At 34.2% G+C, this 25,222-nt stretch overlaps 1 protein-coding gene and 1 long non-coding RNA gene across 7 annotated transcripts in view; one reads left to right on the forward strand and one right to left on the reverse strand.

Annotated features, from left to right (window-relative positions):
- LOC309390910 overlaps nt 1-24,325 on the forward strand; it is a 40,855-nt gene extending 16,530 nt beyond the window's left edge. Inside the window, exons 2-3 of the long non-coding RNA XR_014175201.1 lie at nt 23,297-23,436; nt 24,107-24,325. This is a non-coding gene — a long non-coding RNA (uncharacterized lncRNA). The remainder of the gene's footprint in view (nt 1-23,296; nt 23,437-24,106) is intronic.
- The window catches only part of PTPRM (protein tyrosine phosphatase receptor type M), a 471,605-nt gene that overhangs the window by 110,713 nt on the left and 335,670 nt on the right, over nt 1-25,222 (reverse strand). The gene's annotated exons all lie outside the window — the stretch shown is intronic.

Consider the following 25,222-nt stretch of genomic DNA (forward strand, 5'->3'; position numbering starts at 1 on the left):
ATAGTAATCCTTAGTATTTCCACTTACTCTGAATTAATATTTGCAACAAAACAATAATTTTAGGGATATAAAATAATGGCAGTGAATTATGTTATTCAAAGATATTAAGAAGCAGAATCATGCTATAATAGCAAACTCATAAGTCTAATGAAAACATCTCACAGTAATACAATAATCAAGAAATCTCAGAGTACTGTCATGGTTCAAATCAATATACAAGGTCCAAAAAAGTATGTCAGACAAAATGAGCAAAAAAAGTAGATATACATTGTATATCATGACTGCAGACTAGAGACAAAAGACTAACCCTTCATTTCATGATGTGTTTACAATAGCAACTCTCATAACTTAAAAGACCACAAAGCAATCAGCCTGCTGGCAGCATGAGAAAAAGCATTTAACTAGCTTCCAGCCCACACTAGGCTTGACATGCCATATGTAGCAGCCATCCTATTGCTCTTGGTACATTCTGTCTCCAAAGCAAACAGCTTAATATCCAACTGGCAATGTCTGTCATGCCATCATTTGTATTTGCATAGAGCACTAAAAATTGGGAGTCAACCTCCAGGTCTTTCTATTCCTTTTTCCTAAACTTTAGGATTCAAACAAGGTTGAATAGTGCTTTGGAGCACTCAGGATAGTCACATGGATCCTGTCTACAATTTTTTTTTAAAGCAGCTACATCTTTTCAGAGATTGCATGGTTGCTCTCTGCAGTTGCAGGTCAATCCTGAGAATAATTATGTATGGTTTAAGGTGTTACACAGAGTTTCTACATGCTTCAAAGCACTTTTTTTTGCTTTCAAATCCAAAGTACTAAAGTATACTGCAGGCACACTACTGTTATATTGCTGCTGCCCTGAAAACTTAGTTGGACAACCAGGGATAAATTAAGCTCCACCCTATTTAGCTACTTAGGTTTGATGATACACACTTAGTTACATGGTATCCTCGACTTACAACCACAATTGGGACCAGAATTTTGTTGTTAAGGAAGATGGCTGTTAAGTGAGTCTTGCCCAATTTTATTACATTTTTTGCTATGATTGTTGAGTGAAATTTGTTAAAGATATCACATGGTCATTAAGTGAATCCAGATTGCCGCATTTACATTGCTTGTTGGAAGCCGATTGAGAAGGTCACATGACTCTGGGATACTGCAACCATTGCCAAGCACCCTAATTATGATCACATGACCTTGGGGATGCTGCATTGTTCATAAGGGCAAAGACAAGTCATAAGTCACTTTCTTCAGTTCCATTGTATCTTTGAATGGTCATTAAATGAACGATTGTAAGTCAAGGCCTACCTATAGCATTCTCAAACAAACACTTCTGGGATTATTGCTCTTTCATACCAACCCAATAATGACCAGTGGAATAAGATGCAAAGGAAACTGAAAGAGGAATTGTCTGGAAAAGATCAGAAGCAGAGGTGGTATTCAGCCAGTCCTAGCTGGTTCTAGCAAACCGGTAGCGAACATTTTGAGTAGTTTGGAGAACTGGCAAATACCACCTCTGACTGGTCCCGCCCCCTCTATTCCCTGCCTCCTGAGTCCCAGCTGATCAGCTGGGTCTTCTTTTGTTGCCTTTCACAGGAGAACGAAGCTGGAAAGCAGGTTAGTGGGGTGGGGAGGGAATGGGGATTTTACAGTACCTTCCCCTGGAGTGGGGAGGGAATGGGGATTTTGCAGTATTGTTCCCCTGCCACGCCCACCAAGCCACACCCACCAAGCCACACCATGCCCACCAAGCCATGCCACAGAACTGGTAGTAAATTTTTTTGAATCCCACCACTGATCAAAAGGCAGAGTACATGTCTCCTTCTCCCTTCCCTCTCTAGCTATTTCTCTCTCACTTCATCCCAGTTGTCCTGGAAAAAGCCAGAGATAATAGCAGTGAAAGAGAAATCAAATCAAATCAAATCAAAACCAGCCACAAACCTAACATGACCCAATTGATACAGGAAGTTAGTTTCCAACAATAACTATATAGCAACCATGTTGTATAAAATAGCCCTGAGAAAGATGTCTCAATGTTCCAGATACTACCACAGCCTCACAAAACAAAACCGTGCAGTGGTTAATCTATTGTTTATTCAAAGCCACTGGCAGAAGTTAATAGACAGTTATAAACTAATTGAGTGTGTCTGTGTTATCTCCTCATTCATCTCACTTTTTCAATTTAGCTTTGTTAGTGTTCCATATGGTGCAGCATTCCTGCTGCTTGGATCAGCCACGCTCCACAAAAATGCCCTGCTAACAACAGGAAGCTAATAGTTGAACGGTTCCTCTAAATTTGTTTGACAAAGCTGACATTTAACACACCACGTCACATTGTCAGTAATCTGCAATTTACCCGTAGGCAGCCAGTGGATGCTCATTTTATTTACCTCTCATATTTAAGAGCATAATTAATATTCTATTCTGAAACAAAAACGAGAATTTGACAAAGATTGTAATTTAAATTGTCCATTATAGCATGAGCTAAAATAAAACGTTCGCTATATGCATCATTGTGAAATTGATATGTATAGCTGTAATTTAATTTTTAGACTTAATAACACAAACCAAATTCTGCTGTAAGTTTAATGAGTTAAAAAGCACAAATCCTTCTATTATTTTGTTCTTTGAACACTTTAAAGATCCCATTCAATATTATATATTATTGAGAGAGATTACCTAAATCATTATCATTCTAATTGGGTGCAATTTGCAAAGAGACACAACTAAACCAATATCCATGCGATTTGTTACATTACCATGAAAATGATAAGAAAATAGAGCTTTACATAGTAGGCTTTAAAAAACAACACACTAAAATGGTTGCTTTACTAGGATAAACATTTTGCTCTCATGAAAGTAGAAATGGGAAGAAAATAAAACAAATTCTCCATGATAGATAATAATTCAGTTTACAACTTAATCAATGGTGATTAAGTGTTATCAGATGAAATAAATATATTATTTACAAAACCAAGTAATTTCACAACAAGAATTGACACAATAAAAAGCTTATTTATTTATTTCACTGGCTAATGCTTATTGGGTAAAACCTCTTGCATGATATAAAACCAGATACATCTTATCTAAAAAGTTAGGCAATTTACAGGTTTCTAATTAACTTGTGTTTTTGTACCAGCTACATACATATTCAGGATAGATCTCAAGGCAAACAAGAGCTTTGACACTGCAAACTACATTTTAAATCATAAAATGCATCCCCTCCCCCTTAAACAGCACAATTTGCCCCCATCCCTGAATTCTGGAACAAATCATAATGAAGTACTGTTGGGTTTTACCAATCAGTTTGTGCTGGCTTGAATGACAGATTGAAGAGTTCTCTATTTCCTTACTTAGCAACCTCAAATCATAACTCCAATCACACTGCGGATAGTGCAATATAGTATAATGAAAAACAATATATAGAATTAAATATATTTTCCCACTCTGCCGAGCCTCCAAGAAGCAATTCATGCCTACAATAATTCCAATGAGTCAAGATTTTTGTCTACTAGGTATATTTATACAAATGAAGAGTTCCATGCAAAATCAAGTAACAAAAGAGCTATATATAAATTACAATAGTAGTAGTTTAGTTAAACTACCTTTTGGAAAAACAAATGATTACTTAGATCTTTGTTTTAAACTAAGATTTCTGGCTTCATAACTGGATAACTGATTAAAGTTGTTATTATATAGCTCTAGGCAACCACGCTGGCTTATTAAACACGGAAGACCTTCTCGGTAAAAATCGCTTCTCCTCACACCCCCAGGCCTGTTGTGTTATGTACAGAAAGAGAACATCTGAAACACAGAGAAAGAATTAAGTTTTGGGAATGAATAGCCTAGAAATATTTTTTGAGTTCCTCTGAAGACACACCTCCAGAGAATACAGATTTGGCAAAGAGATTGCTCTTTCTCTCATAATCTCATGCTACTCATGTGGAGTTACTGGGCTAGCTCTCCATTAAACTTCAACAGTTATTACTAACTTCAGACCATTTCAGATATCTTATGTGGGATTATCCAAGGAAGAATGCTCTTCCAAGAGTGATCTTACCAGACTGAACTTCTAGAAGAGAAAGTAGCTCCTTTAATAATATAAAAAGCCAGTATATCTTGATTAGCCTCAGATTACAGCCTAAAAGGACAGAAGACCAGAAGAAAAAAGGGATGGGGATGAAAAGGCAACCAAGAAATTTAGCTACAGTTCTTTCATAATTTTTACAATGACCAGAGCATTCTTCAGCCATTTGGCTGAGTACATGAGATCTTGAGCCTGGACAAAGGACTAGCTACATATTGTACTTGAATGCAAGTATATTTCTTTATGAACCAAAACCCTAATAAAGCAAGAAACCATATACACTTAATTGTACACTTTATTTGAAATGAACTTTGGATTTTTTGCTGACTCTCAAGGCCTGAGACATTAGAAGATGGGACTTCATCACTTTCAAGCTTTTATGTATTCAAGTGACTAGCTGAATAGAGCTGAAAGAATTTCTGTTATCCTAAATCACAGAGAAAAACAAGCATTTTCTAAAATATTGTTTTGATAATTTGGACTATGGATTATTTTTAATTACTTCCTAAAAATCAGCCAATTATTGATTTTTTTATTGATTTTTTTTTTACAACCAAAGACCAAAGGTATGCATGTTTAGTTCTGTTTCAATGATATCAAGCTTTATAGTAATACAGACTTCATCTGGAAGGAAATCAGAATTGAAGTAATCCAATTGGATCTGAAATTAAGTGAAAATAAAGTAAATATATTTTTTGTTGTTGTTGTTTTCATATTCTTCTCCAAATTTTGGGTAAATGTTACCCTATCGAATATTTCCATGTTAAAATATCCCTCGGTGAGTAAAAAAGAAACTTTCCCATAATTAATTATGAATAGGATCAAATGGAAAAAATTAAAAGTAGAATAGTTCTTAAATTAACCTTCAAAAATTATGGAGAAGTGTGTGGTCTTGAAAGATTAGTTACTGAAATTGTGGGAAATGGGCACAAAAACAGTGGTGTAGAGCTCTTTTTCCTTGCATGTGTAAGAAATATCTCTACCGTACAGAAAAGTATGTAATTTGTGTGTGTAATTTAGCAAGCTCTGTACTGCAAGTTCCTCCACATATTAGAAGTTACTTAGCCAGATTTATGAATTGCTTCATTATATTATAATCATGCTTGTTAGCTTTTTATTTGTATTTTTACATATAACATCAAATAAAATAGTATAAACTCTCTTCTAAATGGAGTAAAAAAACTGTGACCGCTCGCAGAGTCATATTCTAAAAAGATGGTTACTTGTTTGGTTTTCTCTGAATAGAAATGTCCTTAAATATTTGCATTTGTCTGCTACCCTTCTTGATGTGCCGTGCCTGCCAAATCAAGGGGACTTGGAGGGATCTATCTTTCTCCTGGTTGCCATTTTATTCTGGTTTGAGTCTAATGTTTTTGAATCCTAAAGAATCTATTGGCTCCTTCTGATTTGGAAATTCTTGTTAAAGAACTTACAAAGAATATACAGAGGAAGATTTTGTCTCAGCTTGTGTAGCGAGGGTCTTTTTATAAACATTACTTTTTGATCCAGGATAGTGACAAACAATCCACCTTTTCTTCTGTGCATGTGCAACATATTTAATATTTTTTTAAAAAACCAGATGAAGAATAATTAGATTATATCCTATGGAAAATTCATTTAAATCTTAAACCAAACATTAAATAGATCTTCTAAACAGAACTATGAGCCATGGTGGCACAGCGATTAGAATGCAGTATTGCAGATTAACTTTGCTGACCGCCAGCAGTTCGATTTCCACCTGCTCAAGACTGACTCAGCCTTCCATCCTTCTGGTAAAATGAGGACCTAGATTGTTGGGGAAAATATGCCGACTCTGTAAAACTGCATAGAGAGCCCTGTAAAGCAGGGTGAAGTGGTATATAAGTCTACTTTCTATTGCTATTACTCAGTAAGTGTTTGCAAACAACCAGTAATAAAGGTCATGATACCTTTTATTTTTCTTAAACCGTTACTCATCAAGTCAGCAAAATATACATGAATATTTACCCCCCCCCCCCAAAAAAAACCTCTTGTGCTTAAATGTGTAAATATAGACACATTTTCAAGACGGTATCTTATGATACACTTTTATGTCTGATAGACACCGTTGCAAGCTCCATTTGGGGAAATTTGTTTCCCAAACTAGACACAGCTGCTAAGCCATTATAAACCTGATGATTGCTTTTCATACAAGAGTAGCAAGTCAAGAGAAATTGCTGTACCTAGAAAATGATAGGATGCTACTTATTTAAGTTGATTTTCGAATGGAAAATCAAAGTAGACAGATAAAAGATTTCTTTTTGTCATTTGCTGATTGTCTTAATTATACTTTCTGCTGTCTTTTCAGTCTCACAAAATGTAATGTTTCCTCAGTAAAACTGAGCACTCTTATTTTATCTAATAATTTTATAGATGATGAGTCTTTGATTTCACAGGACTTCTAAATATATAATTAAGAGAATCTTACAACCTGTTATTAGTCTGTTATTATTTTAAATAATAAATATAAAATACTACCTTGGTAGGATACATTGAAATTATTTAGTTAAAAGTTTCAAAACTGACGGTGTTTACTGACTGATTTTCTTTCAAATCTTCTTTTCCCAGTAAAACAGCTTTCTAAGCACGGAAGACTTGTCAACAAAGTCACTCTCTAAAATTTGAAAACCATTATGCACATAACATTAGATGTATTTATGCATACAATATATATGTAAAGAGATGAAAAGATAAGCAATTATATATGAAATGGGAAAACATTTCAAAAGATTTGTTCTGAACTGAAAGCTGAAATATTTATTTTGGTCGTGTCAATTTATTTTCAAATGCCTTTATAATAAATGATGCTGCATTCTGCATCCCATAATCTGAAGAGAAGCATAATGAAAACATGATAAACTGGAATATGATATTTTTCTGTATCAAATGTTTGTTTTTTAACTAAGTATCTCTTAGTGAAAATACTTTTTTTAAAAATGGTACTCTATATACTGAAAAACTCCAGCAAGCATTTCTGCCTTTTAGCTGACAGAATTATTTATTTACCTACAAACAGCCTGCATATCCCTCAAAACCATGGTTTGACACAGACTGCAAAGCAGCCAGGAAAAGATTAATAATTAGCTAACTATAATCTATTGTAAGGCAAATAATAATAACATTACAGCACACAATCTCCTTAACCTGAAACAATACTATAAGCAATTAATTAGGCAAAAGAAAATGGGGGACATGTAAACATTAAGCACTTTTCTCTTTAGTCAATCAAAACAAACAATTCATCTTTTTTCTGGCGTATCAGTGCAGGACATCCTAGCCCTCGCCTGCATTAGTGGGAACACTTGCCAGAAACGTGATAAAAATGACCACAGGAACGATTTAGTGAGTCTTCAAAGTTACAACGGCACTGAAAAAATGACTTATGACCAGTTTTCACACTTAGAACCATTGCAGCAACTCCATGGCCATGTTATCAAAATTTGGGTGCTTGGGAAATAGCATGTATTTATGACAGTTGCATGTCCCGGGGTCATGTGTTCACCATTTGTAACCTTTCCAGTTGGCTTCCCACAAGCAAAGCCAATGGGGAATGCCAGATTTGTTTAACAACTACAGTGATTTGCTTAAGAAATTGGCAAAAAAAAAAAAACTCATAAAATGGGGTGCAATTCATTTACTAACTGTTTTGCTTAGCAACAGAAATTTTGAGCTCAATTGTGGTCATTTGCTGAGGACTACTTCAATGTTGTGGTCATTTGTTGAGTACAGGGAACTTTCTTGTATCAGGGGAAGAGAGTTCAATGTCTAATAGATCCCTATATGTTAACATGGAAGAACTGCCCTTTTGGCAACCAGGAAGACCCAGGGAGGATATGGATCTAATTTCTCAACTTAAATCAGTGAAGCACCAGGCACAGATTTTATTACACCAGAAGTAAGTAAAAATAATACAGCATGGTGGGCTGCTATATACAATCATTCTTCAGAGCGATTGACAAAATTGCTTATACCTAAGGATTGGGGTCTAGTGATCATTGGGCCTATGAATAAGAAAGGGAGTAAGACCGACACTCACAATTATTGACCTATAATTCTCCTTACTACTAAAAGTAAAGTTTAAACTTCCACTTCAGTGAAAGCTTAGAGATTGAATGAAACTAGAAGAATTATTGGCAGAAGAACAAGCTGGTTTTAAGAAAAACCGTTCAACAATTGACCAATGTCTTATACTTCAATATCTCATCAAGAAATACATCTCCTGGAATATTGCTTCACTTTATGCAGCCTTTGTTCATCTTAAGGCAGCATTTGACTCTATATTTCAGACTAAGCTATGGAACAAACTATATAATACCACTATTGATTGCTGTGGTTTTTTATTTGTGCACTGAATGAAGAAGCAAAGCTTAAAGTGAGATTTACCTCTCAAGGACACCTGACAGCACCCAATCCAACTATCAGGGGAATAAACAATATGTATATTGGCATCTCACACGTTTTATATAAATGATGTGGTAGATTGACTGAAAAATACAAACTTCTATCCACCCAAATTATAATCCAAAATCCAAAAATCCATCAACCCCATACAGTATTACTATACTGTTATATGCAAATGATGCAATAACCCTCTTGAGGATGCCAATCGGACTCAAGAAAGCTTTGAGCACTTTCTCACATCTACTCTAAAACTAAATTAATGGGATTTCTAAATTGGGCGAAAAAGTGTTCCTGGACAATCAACAACCATGCCATTGGACAAGTACATGGTGATGCTTTGGGGATAATATTTCAGACTGCTGGAAATAAAAGGGCCTGTGCAAACTATGCTTCACACAGTTCATATAGGAGCACAGTAAATATTTTAAGATTTCATCATTCCATAGGTCAATATATAGCCACAGCAACTAACCCACACAGAACTTGGAACCCAATCCGATCTTGTACCATTGGAATTTGTTCAATCTAAATTTTTAAGATCAATTTTCCAGCTCCCTACTTTGCTTCTAATACTTCACTATGAATGGAGGCTGGAACGGTGGGAGGGGAGATGAGAATATGGCAGGCTATATTATTCTACTGGTTGAAGCTGACCCTTTACCCTGTAGGTTTAGCTCTAATACCTACATTAGAAAACCGATTTCGAAGTAGATGTAAACAATTTACAATAACCTCTGTCCTGGGATTTCACACCATGTGTTTACTATCATTGAGCTCTAAACAAGCAAGGGTCATACTTTGGCAATGTTTGCTGAACATAGACCACTAAATGGGCACTGATAATACCCATCAGCTTTCTATTGCAGATAGTAGGAGATATACTCTGGTATATATGTGTCTCAGCACTTCTGTCTGAAAAATATAAAAAGAGCCTATATTCATTTTTAGTATGTCCTCGTGACTCAAGACAGGTAGAAACCATCAAAGATATTCTTCTGTGCTGCCTGTTTTATTCAGAACCTCAAAATGCTCTTCATTTACCTCATTTCTGACTAGCAAAACAGAATACAGTAATTATCAGTATAAGCAATTTCAACTCTCTGACATCAACCCTGAAATAACACACCGGGTTGCTAGGTTTTTGTGGTGGCATGCAAAATCAGGTAAAGAATAATTAAGAGCAATTGAACCTGCTTGAGTATGGATAGTCAGAAATGGCTCAGGCTCAGCATTAACCATGGGCTTTGGAGTCAGCATGCTATGGCAGCTATTGTGCTACATTTTTCTCAGGTTTGACAAAGGTCAATAACAATTCTTAAATCCCTTTTGGATTGTTTTATTTACAACAGACGTGTGTGTATGTGTATTTGTATAGTATTTGAACTTTATACTGCCAATCCAAGTTTATATTAATCAGATTCCTAATTTTAATTTCTTGTTGTATATGTATACGTGTAGACCAGGGGTGTCCAAACTTGGGAACTTTAAGACTTGTGGACTTCAACTCCCAGAATTCCCCAGCCTGGATGGCTGGCTGGGGAATTCTGGGAGTTGAAGTCCACAAATCTTAAAGTTCCCAAGTTTGGACACCCCTGGTGTAGACTTTTAGCAATTTGATTTAACATTATGTTTTAGCCATTTTTTTTGTCTGTATGTACTTTAAAAACTAATCTGGCATTATCAATTTAATTTTAGATTTTTGAATATTTGAGTATCGGTTTTCTTGTGCTGGGTAATTAATACAGTAAAGTTAAGTAAGTAAATAAATTATTTTATTCTATTTGTGCGTCACCTTTCTATCTAACGGGTTATCCTATATTATGAAAATATAGAATACATTTGAAAAAACTAATACAAAAAATAGCTAATAAAAACTTTAACAAAAAAAATGTTTCAATAGGTTTTCTGCATCAAGTGACACATAAACAAGCAACTTAATGAAGTAAGAAGTAGAAAAAAATCCCAATCAACAGATTGCAAACTGCACACGGAAGCCAGGAAAGATCACAAAAGGCATTCCCCCCCAAATATAAAATTAGGTTTTATTTTACTGTCTGTTACTGTCACATGCATTTCTGTGTTGCTTTTTTCATATATTTTCAAATGAAAAAAGGGAGGTTTTGTACCAGCATATTGAGGCTAGAGAGCGTACTTCTTCCGCACAGTACACTTGAACTTGCTGGCTCAGCAGATACAATCCTTGCAATGTAGAATCAGCCCTTTTTTGGTAAATGAGCTACATACCTTTCAGTGTTTAAAAAATAACAACTGACACAGTCATTATGTGCCTTCTGCTTGAACAGAGATCTATTTTTAAATGATCAGCTATAGTTTAATTTTTTTTTTCCTGAACCTGCGATTTCTCTGCCATAGTCAGCCAAAAATAATGCTCTATCATCCACTATATTTTAAACTCCACAAGTCGTACTTTGTATATTTGATGGTTCATTATGGGTTTTGTTGTTACTGTTGTTTCAAAAGTATAAATTGTCAACAGCATTCATCTAGCATCACGCTAATTTTTAATTCTGAAAAAACACATGTTTAGCCATTCTGTTGTATACTTCTAAAACTCATGAAGATCATAAAGAGCTTTTCTGGATTGGAAAGAACACGTATTGTATTGTATAATGTTTTAATGTACATGTGATATCCATTGGGAACTGAACTAATGAATGGGGAAAAAAATCTCCATTAATTTTGAATGAAATTTGATCTTTTAATACTCTAATTTATCATCCTTTTTTTTTTTGCTTATTTTAAGGCTTTGCTTTTGGACTAAATGATAGATGCCTGCTATCTTGATGAACCAGTTGTAGATAGGCAGATGTAATTCTGTAACTCTAGTTTTCACTTGACTCCTATTTCCAATGTCTAATGTCTTTTCATTTAAATTGTGTCTCCAGGTTCCTGTTCTTTTCCTACATAGTCAACCATTTTTTTGTTCTTTGCCTTTTGTTTTCCTATTTAAATTGTGACATTCTGTTATTTGTGGTTTTAGTTAAATTCATATTCTCTGTTCATCTTGGTATTCTGATGTAGGCTTAGGGATATGTGAAAGTTTTGCTTAACTTTCATCATTATAGCTCAGTGGCTCCCAAACCTTTGGGCACCAGGCACTAGTTTTGTGGTGAAAAATGTTTCCATGGACTGCTGGAGCATGTTTTCATGGGGTATCTAGATCCTGTGCATACACAGATGAAGCTTTGCTTGCATGGTCTGGTTTCTAATGGGCCACGGACCAATAGCAGTCTATCATCTCGAGGCTGAGGACCCTTACTATAGTTGACAAGACAGTAACACTGACAATACAAGTCTTCTTATCAATACCCACAGGTTAGTGAAACATTTCCCAAGAAACATTTCTGATCCCACAGATTTGGACAATTTTCATAGTTTTCACCATTCCCTTTTTGGGAAAGCTAGTTGATAAGGTGTTGGGTTATAGTTTCAATAGATCAAGCAGATTGTCTGGATGTTTTTAGGTAGGTTTCAAATTAGGATCCGGTGCCAAGACAGCTTTGATTTTGCTTGTGGATGACCTGTGGGAATCAGGATGGATACATCTATCCTGCCTCTCCTTGTTTTTTGATGGCCTTGATACATCACTGACTATAGTATCTTTCTGGAACAGTTTAGGGGATTATGAACAGGAGTCACTATTTTGTAGTGTTCTCTGGGAATAGTTCCAGTTGTATAGGTGGAAAGGATGTGGTCTACTCCTAGGCCCTCATTTTTTGTGATGCCTCGGGCTCTCCTTCCTCTTGCCTTTCAAGTTTCTACATCAGGGGTGTCAAACTCGCGGAGTCACGTTGTCATCATGAGACGTATCGTGACTTTCCCCCACTTCGCTAAACTAGGGGTGAGCATGGCCAGAGCATGACAAATCCGGCCTGCAGGCCACGAGTTTGACACCCCTGTTCTACATGAAACTGCTAAGCGAGTCATCCCTACGAAGAGAATAAACTATCAACACATCTAACCTGAGGTCCCCAAATAAAGCTGTTAAGAATCTGTCTCAGTCTTTGAAAGTTGTAGTGGTTTGGTAAAGAGAATAGGCTCAATCCTAGCAAAATCACACGGCCCAGAACTGGAGAGATTTTTATCCTTGAAATTCTCCTCTTGCCTCATTTGGATTTAGTGTAGCGGTTCCCCTTTATTCACAACTCTTGCTTCAAGAGTAGATGATAGCTGTGGCCAGGGATGCCTTTGCACAATTGTGCCAGTTTCTGGATTACAAGAGTTTGGTTATGTGCATTCATTCTTTAGTCACCTGCAACCTGGACTACTGCAACATATTGTAGATGGGGCTGCTTTTGAAGACTATTTGCAAACTGGAATTGATCCAAAATGTAGTGATGCAGATAGTTATGCATCTCCTAGGTTATGTGAAAGTTCTGCTTTCCTTTCCTTCCCATGACTGACAGTCCATAAGACTGACAATAATGTGAAACTGCTAATCAAAGTGTGAGTGGCTAGGAGGCACTGTGTGAGCGTCGCAAGGTTTGGCAGGGTGAATGACAGTGCACAGGTGGCTGGGGAGGGTATGTGAGTAGCCAGAGATTTTAGAGGAAACAGATATCTGGAAACCTTTTAAAATAAGGATTCATACCCAAGATAGGGATATAAACAGCACTGCTCACTTTGGTGGATGATCTTTGTTAGACCTGGTTGGAAGGAATGGACATCTCCTGGTCTGTTAGATCTCTTAGCAGTGTTCCATATTAGTGACCCTAGAGTGCTTTTGGATTTTCTTTAAGATTTATAGTTTAAAACATTTGGGTGTTTTGGATGTCTAGGAAGCTTGGTCTTGCTGTACAACATTTTAACATTTATTTAATTGAACCACATTTGCCATTTTAAGGAATACTTCCCATTGGATGCGGTGGCTCAGTGGCTAAGACACTGAGCTCATCCATCAGAAAGGTCGGCAGTTCAGTGGTTCAAATCCCTAGTGCCACATAATGGAGTGAGCTCCCGTTACTTGTCCCAGCTTCTGCCAACCCAGCAGTTCGAAAGCACATAAAAATGCAGGTAGAAAAATAGAGACCATCTTCGGTGGGAAGGTAACAGCGTTCAGTGCGTCTTTAGGGTTTAGTCATACCGGCCACATGACCATGGAGGCGTCTTTGGACAGCGTTGGCTCTTCGGCTTTGAAACAGAGATAAGGACCACCCCCTAGAGTCGGGAATGATTAGCACATATGTGCGAGGGGATCCTTTACACTTCCCTCTCAGTTTAGTTAGAACTATTATGCAATAATTTTCCTATTTTTTTGTTTTAAGTACGTTATTTAATTTGGTGTTATCTATACAATATTGCTTCTAGGTATTAATCCCAAACTATAGAAAATTATCCGATCTTCTTGGCTTTATTCAGGTTTAAATAAAACAAGACTGCAGGTAGCCCCTACAGAGCTCTCAAGATTACACTGTTAAATTTGATGATAGACTGAGGAAGCATATTAGCACAATTTCTGTTTTTTAAAAACACCTTATCACAATCATTCTCTTTAGCCCTTAATAACTGAAACAAGTTTTTTTTTAAAAATAGAACAATTTTTGTCCTTATCTCTAATGTTGGATACTACACCACATGATTCCTTCCTGATAAAATAGATTTTTTTTCCTTTGTAGAAGAACTAACATATCTCAATATATTCTCCCCCTCCTCCCAAAATCCCTTTCTCTTAACCCCTATGAGTTTTATTTAACTTTGGCTGTCTATTTGATCTTTCACATTAAACAAATAAAATGAGGGGGGAGGGGGAGGGAGGGAGGGAGGGAGAGAGAAAATATAAATCATCTTATTTTGAATGATGAGTTGCTTAAAATACCCAGAAAGATAGAAGGCTTAAAACTCAAGCTAACATTTAATACAGTAACAACATACAAATTTTTGTAGCAGGAAGAGTTTCTGAATGACAGAATGACAAAAATATGTGCATCAGCTCCAGCTATGTTCAGGCTATATGCTTATGTTATACTGTTTTCATACAGAAATGGGAAAATTAGCTCTTTTTATAACATACAATTAAACTATGGACTTTATAGCCATCAAATAGTACAATGGACATCAGTGGCGATTTAAAAAGATAACAGGATATTTTCATCATCGATCAGGCTATCAGTGGCTCTCAGTCTCGACTATTTATTTGCCAGGGGACAAACATGCATTGAATGACAGCTGCAGGGAAGGACTTATTTTATTGATTAATTGATTGAGATTGTGTATTTGGGTCCATATTAACTCCTGCCTGGAGGCTTGCCATTGCAAGGGCTGAGAGAGACCAGCTCAAGATCATTTAGCAGACTTTGTGCCCAAGGCAGACTAGAACTTTTCTATAGAATCCTAGAATCCATCTTATGAGAATCTGGTTGGCTACCATCTGGCATTAAATGAGCCATTGGTATGATCCAGTATTTTTTTCTGTTAGGATATTACTGCCTATTATGTCTTAGCTAAATAAAACATATTTTTCCTTGCTCAAAGATCAGTGCTTCTAAAATTATCAAATACATTAAGAGAATGTTCTATCAAGTTTCTCTTCCTTTTGTATATATACTATTTGAAATTTTCCACAACTTGTGATTTTTACTGACTAGTCTCCCATAATTCTTATTTTTTTTACAATTAATATTATTTGCTAAAATTGCAGAATACAAAAGAAAAAATCAATACTATATACATTGAAGAAAAATATGTTATAATTAAAATGAAGTAATGTAACAGAATCTAATTAATAAAAGTACTGTATCTATGATATGAAATTAATTCAATCATCAATCTTGTCATCAAATGTAGGTTATACACATAGACACAATATATGACATCATCTTCTCATTTTTAGAACTAAGAAACTTTTAAAAAGCAGTGAACAAACATGTACTCCAAATACATTCCTTAAAATTAGGAGCATTAACTTTCTTTCCAAATATATGGCATTTGCTCTGTCATACTATATACTTGACAAGTTCAAAATTCAACATTACATTTATATCCTTAACTAGTGTATTTATCTGTCCTGTAATTCTTCATGCATTGTATTACTTTGGCAAAGTTAAATTATACTAAGTTAGGTTGATGGTTAAGAATCTTTGCAGTTCAATCCTGAACAAATGGAATATTTGAATGTATAAGAGTAAAGTATAGTTAAAAGGCATGAATGCACCATAAAATCATGGGCTAGGTATTTCTTAAGGACATACATATTCACCCTTGATACCATTTTCAATTAAATCCAACTGGAGTTTCAGGAAAGTTTTAAGTGAAGTTAATGATGGAAAATGACCTTCCCTATCAAATGCTTTTTATGTCTCATTACAGCATCCTTCATTGGTAAAGCTATTAAGCTGCAAACCACTTACTTTCATTTTTAAATTTTTCTTCCCCTCAAAGCTCGTTCTGACAGTAAGGTATTACCTTTCTTTTAAACACTCACTAAAAAGCTATTATGCTTTTAAAACAAATCTTCCTTCTCTTTATACATCAATAGGAGAAAAAATACCTTTCCATTGCAGATAACTATGGGTATTTAAAAAAACTCCCCAAAACCTCCACCCCCCACCAATCCAGGACTAGTTCACTCCAAAATGCCAAGATTTAATTGTCCTTACTATCATTTTCAAATCCACAAAAAGAAAATACAGTGCATCCAAGCTATCATAAACAGTTATCATATAAACTGTCATATTTTTAGTAAATGACTCTTGATGGACTTCTGACAGAATAGTAAGAGATGGGGACCAATGAAAGTAATTCCTCTGGAAAGCTTATCCATATGCACATATTGAGCACACATATGGAACTTTTTTGGAAATACACATACAAATTTCTTTGTCATTCTATGGGTGGTATATATAGTCCTCAATCGCACGAGTGGTATATATAGTCCTCAATCTCTACCAGAAGCCTAGATGTTCAAGGTCTCTCCATGGTATCTTAGCTGTTCCTAAGCACTATACTTTTTTGCATAGACAGTTCTGATGGGATGGTTCATGAGATCTGTTAGAGCCACTCTTCAATTTTAGGAGTCTAGCCCCATATGTTCCTACCACCATTAGACCACTTTGGTCTGTGAAAATGTTTCTGTATATAATGCAAGCTACTTAATTCTGCTGGTCAGTGTGTGCTGTCCTTGTCTGCATCTTACATATGCCATTATGTGTTTGACTGTCTCAGAGATCTCTTTGCATTCTGCACATTGGGTGTGGTACAGTCCTGCTTCTGTAGATATGATGCTTAGTGCCTGTTCTTGTGCTGCTATGATCAATGCCTCAGTGCTGTCTTTTAGACCAGCTCTTTCCAGGCACCAGTAGGATTTCCTAATCTCTTGTCAACTCAGTTATTTGTTGATCATATATTCCATGTAGACTCTTATCTCGCCATGGCACCTTCTGTGTTTGATATTCCACCAGCTTGGTGTCATCTGTAATTTTCTGAATTCCCCTTCTATTTCCTCATCTTAAATCATTAATTAAGATATTAAAGAGTACTGGGCCTAAGACAGAGCCTTGGATACCCCACTGCATACTCCCCTCCATGTAGATGCAATTTCATTAAGGACTACATGTTGAATATGTCTGGTCAGCCAGTTACAAATCCATCTGGTGGTGATAATGCCTAACCCACATTTTTCTATGTTATCAAGTAATAGATTGTGGTCTACTTTATCAAATGCCTTACTGAAGTCCAAGTAAATTATATCCACAGCATTTTTCTGGCTTACTAATTTTGTCACATAGTCAAAGAATGCAATAAGATTTTTCTGACATGATCAGTTTCTGACAAATTAGAGATTTGTTGCTTATCTTATTATTATATTTATTATATTATACAGTATATGATAACCTTATATTATGTATGACAATCTGTTCAGTTTTGTTTGTCTCTACACAATTCTTAGTATTACCACTTGAATGATACTTCAGCTTCCCAAAATTTTCTCTCTGAAGTATGAAACAAATTGAAATTTGTATCATAATCTTATAGAATAATTCTGATTTTGGAAAGCCCATCTAAACTAATTATGGGATACCTAAAACTTTATTTTCAAAATTAAGAATTAATACTAGGTGAATGCTATATAGCTGTTGTATCAAAAAAAGGTCACTAAAATGCAGCTGACAGCACATTATAAAAAATGAAAAAGAGAAAAGTGGTCAATGTATGACATAGAAGCATAATTTCATTTTCAGTATTAAATTAATAAGACCTGGATCTACTTAAAACAAGGAATAGATATTCCTCATGTCTAGAGGTCCCACCTGAATACAATGGACTAGAGCAGTATTATTCATTGTCTAAAGACAGGACATCAGAAAACTGATATTTGTTGATTTTCTCTTTATGCTGAGATCTCACAATGCTCCATATAGTATTTCAGTTTTCCAGAACAATTTTTCAAAAGGCTGGTAAATGGAAAACAAATCTGTTAAGCAATTTAGTCCTGACAATATAGATTTTGGCAGAAACCCCCCCCTCCCCAGCTAGAAATAATTTAAAGCAATTTCAGCCAAAATGATCATTCTTGAACAGGTTTTTTTTCCTTACAGTGGTGCAAAAAGTTCACCCTTGGTGTAATATATTTTTGCAGAATGGATAGCCTCTGTTGGACCTGCTCTCTAGTGGTTGCATAACTTCCTGTGAGAGATATTTATAGGCTTAATATGATATAAACATTCTCTTCTTACTATAGCAACAAGTACATAATTGCTATGATAGTCAAACCATTTACCCCCTATCTATAAAGTTTCTAATTTATTTCTTTAACCAGCAATTTCTGCCTTGTTGTGTATTATGTAACTCACTGAAATCTTTCTCATTCATGCTGCCTCTTATTTGATTGGGAGAGTGTTAATTGCAAAGTGCAATGTAAAAATCTCATTATATTCAACCATATATTTTTTTTTTGCATTATCTTCCTTGATATTCCCATGTAACATAGGGCTTTTAACATTCTGCAACTTCTTTGTCTTCTTTAAATATTTATTTAAAACTTTGTCTGCATAGCAAATATAATTTATTTTGTAAGTCCAGCTATAATTTTATTTCTCAAAAGCCTTTTCTGGACTTAGTCATTGTTTTTTTTAATGATTTTTAATGATTTTTATTAAAGTTACAAATACCAAATTAAAAAAAATGATGCAAGCTAAGGAAATATAAAAAGTAAAATAAAATTAAAAGTGCATTGAAAAAAAATTAAAAAGGAAAAGAAAAAAAGAAAAAAGAAAACAGATATTATATAGAAATGACTTTTCCCTTCATCAACACAAGTACAGTGTATCAACTTCTCTGAGACTATAGCAAAAAACCTTCCATATTTCATCTTTTAGCTAGAAGTAATTTTAAAGCTTCGTCATTGAGTCTAATCAACAAAAATCCATTAAGAGTGACCATAAATAACCAACATATATCAACCTTAATCAAATAAACTTATTCCTTTCAACAAATATGCCTTTCTCTGAAAATACAAAAAAAGATCTCTTCTTCACATATTTTATCTTTAAAGAAATCTTTAAAGCCTCTGTACAAGAAAAATCCATTAAGAGCTGCCAGAAACAATAATACACATATATAATCCAACTTTATATTCCTTCCATTTGCTTTTTAGAATTCTGATCTCTTAGTGCTCCAAAAGTGGATTTCCTTTCATTTTTCTGTCTCTTTTCAGAAACTCCTTCATGAGTATAACACATCTCTTGTGTAAATCCAAGATAAGAAAGTTATCTACGTCACTCTCTGATTTGTTATTTATGTCCATTTAATTATTAAGACTTCAGTTTCATTTGTAAATCCAGTTATATCATTTTCCACATTGTTGCATGTAATTTTTATTTCCACATTCAAAACAGCCACAGCCTCAATCTTTTCTTTTATTTCTCTTTTAAATCCATTTTCATGATAGCAGATAGTCTTAAAAGTAACTTCTGGGTATACTGTCCCCAAATATCCTTATTCTTCCTAAGTTAAAATATTTTGCTCTATTTTGTGTTAATGGCTCTCTTCTCTTTTATCTGTGGTTCGTTCTGATTCCTTCTAGGGTCCAAGTTTTCTAAAGATCTCGATATCCTAAAAGCCATTGGCAAGCAAATTTTAGAAGTAAAGAAAGGATTCTGGTGTCCTTCTGAAGGCTCCAGATTACATCTTGGACAGGGATGGTTTTCCCTCGCCTCCCAGAGTTCTAAAACCCACCAGAGACTTCTGTCTTATGGTCTCTTCTTCATGAGCCACTATATGGAGTTCTTCTAGGAATAGGCAATTCCAAGGAGCTGACTCTTTGTTCTGCTGCAGTTGTAAGCTTTGCTCTTCAGTTTACCATTAATTCCTCAGAAGCCATAGATTTGCTTAATGTCAAAAGCTGAGGTAAAATATTCCCAGCTGTTGGCTGGAAAGATTTCAATCTGTGAGGCTCCTCATAGGAACTTATCTAAGTATTTTTTTTTAAATTGGAATATAGATGCCTCCTATATTTCATATTTCTAAAAAGCAATTCAATTTCTATTCAAGAAATAGAAGAATTTTTTTCAAGGTGGTTTTGCTCATTTGGTTTACAGAATTATTATGGTTCTGAAAATCCCAATCATCCTTTGATAACAAATTGGCAGGACAGAAATTAGTGTTAATGAATATCTAGATCTATATTTAGATCTTTATATATTCTATATAGTACTTTTATTCTTTACAGTGACTAATTTCTTCCCAAGTCAGGAAATCTTTTAACTCTATTTATCCATATGTTTAGCCTGTCTACGTTATACACAACATTTATAAGTCATACATATTTTAAGTACAAAAAGTTATTAAATTCCTGTAGTGACAGGTACCAAAACAAACAGATAATACATAAATAACATTAAAAAAATGAAAACTATTTTTGTAGCGTCCATTTGAATGCAGAAATATGGATGCACTCTTTTAATTATGACATTAAAATATTATTTGGGTGATCTTACTATCTGAACAATATTACAGATGTTGACTGAAAACTGGACTTTGTCAGTATTACACCCAATACTTACTTTTAATTAGTCTTTGGTAGCTGGAAAAACAGTTTAATCCACTCAATTTGTTTTGCTGCTTTAATTTCCCAGCTGCATTTAGTATTTGATTGATCTATTGCAGATCAATTCCATTTAAGAAAGCTGTATAAATCAATTATAGATTCTATGTTTTTACTTTAGAATTCTAACTTGTTTAAGCACATTGAATATTTTAAATTAAAAGATGAAATAAGAACTTCTTAAAGAAGCAAACAAGCAAAACCTTTATTTTTTCAAACTTATATTGTTCTATCCAAAATAACAACGTCTTGCAGAGTATTGCTGACAAGGAAACAATCACAGCAGGCATATAGATCAATACTTAGTCAGAAGATCAAACCAAGAAAAGAATAAGAAATTCCAGCACAAGTGATAAATAAAATGATATATTTCAGCAACATCAAGGATTCAAAGGGAAAAAAACGAACAAGGAGCATGAGAATACATAAAAATGGATGACAATTATTGATGCTTGAAACCAGAAAAATAGAGTTTGATATATTTGGAGAGAATAAGAAAAGCTTCCACCATTTGATTCCAGAAATTTCATGAATGGTGCTTATTTTCCCAAGTTCTCAAGTTTTACTTCTCATGACAATGTGCTACCAAAGACTGGGTGGTTTGCCAAATTCCTCCAAGTATAAGATCTGTCTGATCTATATCCCCCATTCTATCCAGAAATAGAATCTACTTTCATTCTCAGTAAATCTGAATAGTTTACTCCAGTTCTTCAGATGCTTGATCTGAGAATGGCACTTGTGATATATATCTACAATTCTTGATAGATTGGTTCCCTAATACCTGTGAAAGGATTTCTGTTCACTTGAACCTCCTTTTGAGAAAAACAGGATGGAAATTGATTTATGAGAATTCCTTGAATTCACCTATATTTCTTGAAAGGTGAAGCAATCTATGGAACAACATCATCATAGTGCTGAGGTCTGCAGGGAGAAATGCATTAAAATAATTCCACTGGGCTGTTTCTGCATTAGAAAATTAAGCTAGACTCTCAATTCATTCTGCAATCAGCTGAGACCCTCAGATCCACCTTTCTGTATTCTTAAATAACTGGTTGATATGCAGAAACCGATCACTGGGGAAGAGGACTAGAAACACTGCACACAGATTACAATATAAATTATTTGGAATCTTCAGTCAGGTATTCATTATGCTTCTATTTTTTTCAAACTTCGATGCTGCTAAAACTGCAACAATCATCTTAAGCAAATATTTTAGGGGCTTTGTTTTGTTTGTCAGGTAACAAGCTTTTTTTCAATTCCATTTCCTCAGACATGTATGTATCTCTGTAAAAAATAATGCAAATATCTATAATGAAATTATTTACATTTATGAATTAATTCTAAATGTCTGTTTCTGGTAAAGCAAGATGAAAAGCTGCTTTCTCTCTCTCTCTCTCTCTCTCTCTCTCTCTCTGTGCTTTAAATTCTGACCAAAAGAAAGAAAAGATGGAAAGTTTTTATAGACACTACTTGCATACACTCCCAGAAGAGAAAATTGAAAGAGAAGAACATGCTGCTAAAATTATACATGAACTATTTAATTACCGTAAATATTGCGGAAAGAGAAATTTTTTTAGGTAGGCATCCTATAAAAATGAAATTTTAATCATAATGACAAGTAATATATCTTCCTTTTATAATAGGGTTGAAAAGGAGAGCATTTGCCCTATATGGATTTTGTGGTTTAAATTTGCTACAGTTGTATTCCTTAAATAGGCAAAATAATTTATAGTGAAATTGTATACAAGGTGCAGTTTTTAAAATTTGCATTCTAGTTTTCAAGCCATTTAATTCTTCACAGAGACGACAGCGTGCTGAAAATAATTTATTATTTAGGTATTTTAGGTATCTGTAATAATGATTTTCTAAGCTTATTTTACAGCTAATCTTTAGTAGGTTTGACATTATTTTGAAGCAAGTAAGAATACTTATTTTTGATTTACATATAACTTTAACTTTCTATATGAAAATAAAACCCATTCACATTTAGCAGCTCAAAATATTCAGAACTACAAAATAATACTGCAGTATCATATAACTCATGATACTCACCAAGAGTAGGTCTATCATGTAAACTCAGAAAATGGTTGTGAACTTTCTATGCAAATATAGTGATACATCAAATCAGTATTCTATAATTTATTGAACCCTTTAACTTTTGAAAAATCCAATTAAAAGTATTTATAATAAAACTGGGTGTCATAATTATGGCTAAATGTTCATTCTATTGTAAAATTCATGGTAACCTTGAACAGATTACAATCACTTTGACAAACCTATTATAGAAAGTGATTGTGAAATTAGAACACAATAGCACTCTATTAAAAAAGGATAGTATAATATATGTATATTAGCAAGCTAATTTGATGCTAGTTAAGGTTGTGAAATTAACAGTATTTTAACAATAAGGATATGATGCATTTTATTTATCAATATTATTTTATATTTATTAATATGGATTTACAATTTGAATAGCATTTTAAAGTGTAAATGTTATCCAAAGGGAAAAACACAATTAATCAAGATTAGGTAGTTTGAGAGAGCCTGAAGTAAATAGTAACCTTTTATTTATTGTTGAGGTTAATTTATTGTCTTAAGGATCACTAGTTTGAACTCATTTGCTTGATTGTCTGACAGTATAACCCTACCAATCACCAAAAAATCCATAAATAATGTTGCAGTAACCAATTACATTAAGTGACCTTTTCTATCTTATATTAATCCCACAGCTACATGACTAATTAGAAAAACAGAGCAGAAGAACACAATATTATCCTTACTGCAGTTATAACTAAGATGCCAATCATTCAATTACTAACAGTGCAAAATTAATACCATGTTTATTCAGATACAAGTTCTACTGTTGCAGGTAAATGGGGAATGAAGATTTTTCTTTATCACTCGTATTTAGAGCGGTAAATTGTTCTGAATCATGTTAGATAGCCATATTATATGCATTGTGTGCTTTGTTACGCTTGTATTATATTTGCATATTTAGACATATCCAAGATAGCTTATTCTGTGCAAGCTAGAAACCCCAACATTTGAAGCATTTGCTGTAAAATTTAGATTTTGTTTTCTTTGGATTAGAATAATCGGTTTTATCAATTTAGTAAATCATTTAATCACATTATCAGATTTGAAATAACTTTGAAATAATGTGAAAAAGTTATTTCAAAATATATATTCTAATTTATGCTACACAAAGATACACATAAAGGCAAAATATAAGTAGATCTTATAACTGATTAAACATTTACAAAAACCCTCCAATTTCTTGAAATAGATCACTGAATTAAGTATTTATTCTATTTGATCATATTTTAAAGTTGAGGATTTAATATATTGATCGATACATACTTTTGCCTATACCTGAAAAGTCAATAATAATGCTTATTAATTTATCTGTAATATAGCATAATAAAACTAATCTACTCAAACCTCTGATACCATATTTGGTTGAATATGACTTAATTATACTATAAGCTGTCCCAACGGTGCTTTTTCAAGAGACAACTGGACTTTCTTTTTCTTTGAAGATGTTTTGCTTCTCATCCAAGAAATTTCTTCAGCTCTTCAGCATATATATGAAATATTACAGATGAGGAATAAGCAGTTTGAGCTTTATACCTGAAGAGTACCACAGAGTGGCGGAATGGAATAAGTTTTGTAAAATCTAATTGGCAGTTGTTTTGTATCAATGCATTATGATGACTGTTTGGCACCAAAGTTGGTAAGAATAAAACAATATTCTTGATAATGAAATAAATTTTGTTTGCTGTTGATTCTGTCAAAGTAAGTAGCAAATATTTACAATATAAAATTATATTTAAAAAAAAATCTATGTACAGGAATTATTATGAAACACCTGAATGATATAACTCAGGTGATTTGAGACATTAATGGGACATTCCCATCAACCAATCTTCTTTCTATCCCAGGTTTCTTCAGTAATGTGAAATTCTTGTTTGAACAGCTGTTGCACTCAAAGTGTACAAACCTGAGTCTAATAGCGCTGAATTCAACAGACGTGTTGACTGGCACTGAATAAAAAAAGCAACTGGCCCTGATTTCTCATAGGTTGGACACATGAAATGTTTTGAATTTTTTTCAGACAAAAATCAGAAAGCCTATTTGAAGATTATCAAGCTAATAAAACATTTATAACAGGGATTATGCTATTGTGTCATTTTGTGCCCAGAACAAAATAGACCATATTTTCTTTTTTGTGCACATGTCTAATGATTGCTATCTTCATTTTGGCAAAAGATCCTCTACTAAATTTAGCATATATCCATAGGTTGAAAACTAGTAACGTGGGAGTCAGTGCACACAACAGAACTTTCTCATGGAATTCTACCTTCATATATTTTAGCAATCCTCCAGTGTTTCTGGAGCATTCTCAATCCTTGGCAAGCCAATTTGTGAGGGCTTGCAAAGGATTATACGGGTATGGAAGAATAATTTTCTCCTCATTCCTGTAATGTAACTAGATTAATCAGCAACAGAATTGGATTTCAAATCCCTTCAATATCAGGAGGATAAAGCAATTAACTGTTTCCCTCAATTCTCCTTCTGTAACAGGCACTTTTTGTTAGAAATAAGATCAGGTATGGATAAAAACTTTTACTCTTTCAGAAACTCAACTCTGCATT

Source organism: Natrix helvetica (genome assembly GCF_964273705.1).
Source record: "Natrix helvetica genome assembly, chromosome: 4".
Lineage (NCBI taxonomy): Eukaryota > Metazoa > Chordata > Lepidosauria > Squamata > Natricidae > Natrix > Natrix helvetica.